Here is a 4,789-nt window from a genome sequence, read left to right as displayed (position 1 = left end):
ATGTGCAATAAACATGCATGTGTGTTACATGTGAAACTCCAGTGTCTGGCGCTTCACTGTTTTTTTTTGTTTTTGTTTTAAACTTCATCACTGAATTAGAAGGTATATTAGGAACAACATGTACACAGACCAGCCATTACATTATGACCACCAACTTGTGCCATAATGAACAGCTACTTTAAGTGGGTGGGACATATTACACTGAAAATCAACCGACCAAGCTGATAGAAGCATAAACATTTTAACGTGAATGCAGTTAAGTGAGTTTGACTATGAAAGGTGAGGTGGACCAGACAATGACCAAATAAGAGTCGTACTTTAGGGCAAGAGTGTCAAACATGATGCCTGGAGTCAAAACCAGTTCGCCAGTGTCCAGTCTGGCCCTTCATGAACAAAAAGGTCAAAATGAAACTTTAACTTTTGTTTTGATGGAAAGCAACTGCTTTTTCAGCTTTGTTTTATTGGGAGGATGAATCCCATCATCACAGCCTGGAACGGCCTTTGTTATGCTAACAACAAGCCACGGACAACAAAGGACATCAACAAAGAGGCGTAGTTTGGGAACTGCTTTGTTTTTTTTAACCAACCTTTTACTGTTTAGCCTTTTTACATTGTAAATTTCTCAATTTGCGAGGTGAATAAAAGATCAATCATCATCAAATAGAGGTGGCAAGGTGGAGGTGAGCAAAATAAAGGAGAAGCTCAAGAAAAAGATCTGGAGGATAAGAGGTAAAGGAGGAAGCTGGAGGGGAAGCTCTGGGATAAATATATATATATATATATAACAGGTCAAAAGTTTTAAAACACACTTTTTCCAGATTTTTACTGAAAAATATTCAGTTTATTGCATCATTACACTCTGAAATGAAAGCATCGAACAAATAAGCAATCCAAGTTGAAAAATAAATCATGGAATAAATTTATAGACCAAAAAGTATTCTAAACTAGCCACTGTTGGGCCACTCAACCTCATGGAAGGGGGGGGGCACGTTTTGAGAACAAAGAGATCACATGCTCAGGCCAAGAAAAATTTGCCATTGGTCATGTGTTCCCCACCCCCCCCCCCCCCCCCCCCCCTGGATCTCCCCCCTCCAAGGTGCAACACTGGAGGCCAACAGCAGGGGAGCCTGAGAGCTCCCTCACCAGCTGGAATGTCCGGGGCGGGCCCTCCCTCAGGATTGGTCCACATGACCCAGAGCCCAGCGGAAACCCGGAACCACAACAAGAGGTATAAAATACCCAGCGAAGGTAAAAACTCCCTCTTCCAAGCCGAATGTGCTCCGAGACGGACGCACCTCTTCGCACGGAGACAAAGTTCCGCATGTGTTAGCATCCTGACCTCCTGAATTACTTTTCCTTTTTCCTTTTTTTCACACGATCCTGAGTGCAGTGGCAGCGCACACTCCCCGCATGCAGACCTGAAGCCGCTTCTTCTCCTCCTCCTCACAAGAAGCTTGATCATCCTCGGATCATCCTGTGGACTTTTCCCTGTCCACAGACCAGTTCAGTTGTTTCCCTGGGACGACAGAGAAACCAGCCCGCAGCCGGGAAATCAACGGACTTTCCCCGGCCGCCAAAGCACGTTCACCCTCGTCCAACTGAGTAAGGCTTAGAGTCTGGGCAGGAAATGAGAATAACCTGACTGTAATATTGCTGTGTGTTTTATTATTGTGTTGAAGTCAGGGACGCCGATCCCGTAGTTTCAACCAATCTGTGTCTGCGTGTTGGATTCACATCCACGTGAACCTCCGCACTGTGCAGCTCTCTCTCTCTCTCTCTCTCTCTCTCTCTCTCTCTCTCTCTCTCTCTCTCTCTCTCTCTCTCTCTCTCTCTCTCTCTCTCTCAGCTGCTCCGGGTGTCTAGATCCTGCACATTCTCATATCTGGACTTGTGGACAAACAGCACAGTTACACACATCGCGGGACTGTGCAATTAGACAAACCCTGTCCACTGCTTCTTCTTCCCCTCCTCTTTCTCTTCTCCTCTCCCCCACTAACAAACGCAGCTCAGCAACAGCTGTTCCCAATGCGCTTGTGTGACCGTGTGTAGTTCACTGTCCCTCTTTCTTTGTACATAGTGTTTGCTGTTTAATAGATTAGATCTCCGTGTTTGATGTTTATTACTTGATTGTGTTGTTTTAATGAATAATTCCTGAATTATTTTTTTTAATAAATAAATTTTTGTTAATAAACGCATTTTAACTGAATTGATCGATTCTTGGTTATCATTGTGTATTTATTGTTAACAATTCACTGGTTTGTAACAGTCTGTGCTCGAATCTCACACCTTCCTTGTTATTTAATATTGTTATATTTACACAGAAATATTAACTAACTTAAATAACCTTTTGACAAACGAGACTGAAATTTGGTATTAGCTATTTCCAGTTTAGCTGGTGGTGCCCCGATTTAGTTATTGTTTGATAAATAACCAATTTATTCAAATTAATAATTTTTCATTAATAAATTATTTTTGATAAGTTATTAACTTTTGAGTAATTACTCAATTACTCTAGGAGTTGCTGATGAGTAACTAACCGTTTACTTTATTAGTAATTCCAATTTTTCCTAAATTACTTTCAGTAATCCATTACTTACAGTAATTATTAATGCTAATTACCAACCATAAATCCCAACACCACCTTTGGCAGATAAAACAGCTGAACACACTCGTGGCGTTCTTTTGAAAATGGAAATCAAATATTCTTTAGAAAGTTCTTCCCAAGTCTGTTGCAGATGTTCCCATAAATGTGTGGCACTTGTCGGTTGCTTGGCTTTCACTCTTCTGTCCACTTCATCCCAAACCAGCTCTATGGAGTTTAAAGGACCCATATTTGGCTATATTTCGTGTTTCACCGTCCATCCTATGCTCATGTGGGATAATAATTTGGGTCATAGTGTTCAACACTCAAAACTTCTGAAATTATAGCTATATCTTGGATTGAGCTGACGTCACCTCTCATGAAACGGGTGGTTCTCAGTTCCTCCACCTCCTCCACCCTCACGGAGACTGCAGCCCAGCCCACAGCCTCCTCCTCCACCCCCTGGGTGACGTAGCCAGCAGCTCACGCTGGTAGTTGTAGTAATGTACTGACACATCTCGGCCCTCCTTAGTCTTTTATTGTGGGAATAGCAGCAGGTTTCAAGAGGAGCTTCTGAGTAAGTCCAGTTTCAAAGTACCGTAGTTCTGGAAGCTTCTTTGGTGAAGAGTCGCTCACAAACAAACACATTCTTTACGGAAAAGAAAAAAAAGTCCAGCCACATTCACTGCTGTGCTTCTTCTTTCAGTAAGACAAATAGTGTGGAACCATACTTGCACCTGAAAACACATTTTCTCCAGTGGACATGAAGGTGAAAACACATTTTCTCCAGTGCACATGAAGGTGAAAACACATTTTCTCCAGTGGACATGATGGTGAAAACACATTTTCTCCAGTGGACATGAAGGTGAAAACACATTTTCTCCAGTGCACATGAAGGTGAAAACACATTTTCTCCAGTGCACATGAAGGTGAAAACACATTTTCTCCAGTGGACATGAAGGTGAAAACACATTTTCTCCAGTGGACATGAAGGTGAAAACACATTTTCTCCAGTGGACATGAAGGTGAAAACACATTTTCTCCAAGTGGACATGAAGGTGAAAACACATTTTCTCCAGTGGACATGAAGGTGAAAACACATTTTCTCCAGTGGACATGAAGGTGAAAACACATTTTCTCCAGTGGACATGAAGGTGAAAACACATTTTCTCCAGTGCACATGAAGGTGAAAACACATTTTCTCCAGTGGACATGAAGGTGAAAACACATTTTCTCCAGTGGACATGAAGGTGAAAACACATTTTCTCCAGTGGACATGAAGGTGAAAACACATTTTCTCCAAGTGGACATGAAGGTGAAAACACATTTTCTCCAGTGGACATGATGGTGAAAACAGTTATTGACAGCAACAGAAACAGCAGCGTTCAATGTGAAGCAGCAGAGACTGAGAGATCAGAGAAGAAGCTCCTTGGCACATTCGTGGGCGTGTCTTGTTTTGGTTTCTCTGCATTTCAATCGTCCTGGAGGCGGGGCTTCTCCAGCTCTGTGCTGCATCAGCAAGGTGGTGCTGCGTCATCAAAAGCCCCGTTTCCACCGCACACAAGTGCCGGGACGGAGCGGAGCGGTACGGAATAGAGACCCCGACCGAAATTTTGGGTCGCGTTTCCACTGCAGAGAGGAGCTTTAAAAGTGGGCGGGGCTTATGAGCTCCACAGAAATGTGACATTACAACAGAAAAGAAAGTCGTCAGATCTAGATCTTGTGAATCCTCTGTTGTTGTTTACATCGTCCACTTTGCACTGTTGTTTTTTGCAGCGGGAAAAAAAAAAAACGGTTACTTTTTGCAGCGGTTATTTTTTGCAGCGGCAGAGCCGCAGCCGCTTCCGTGTTTGTGAGAGAGCGAAACCTCCAGCCACTTGCCGGCGACTTGCCCCGCACTCGAGCGCTCGGGTGCGGGGCAAGTCGCCGGAGCGTTACCCCGGTTGTCTGAGGCATAGACATGGGAGTCTTGAACACATCGGAACACGGAGGCACCGAGCTCCTTTTCATGGCTTCCGCGGTCCGTCCCCGCGATAAAGCTCCACTGACCGCAGCTGAACAGAACGCTGACCGCCTCTGGGAAGCGGAGCTGCCGGAGTGCGGTCAGCGGCGGAGCCCAAAGCTCCAGACTCCGGTGTCCCGGACGCACATCCACGCCACAGCGAGCGCTATGCTGCAAACAGAAAACTCCAACGCGATGCAAAGTCC

Source organism: Blennius ocellaris (genome assembly GCF_963422515.1).
Source record: "Blennius ocellaris genome assembly, chromosome: 15".
Taxonomy (NCBI): domain Eukaryota; kingdom Metazoa; phylum Chordata; class Actinopteri; order Blenniiformes; family Blenniidae; genus Blennius; species Blennius ocellaris.
This window is presented reverse-complemented; position numbering follows the sequence as displayed.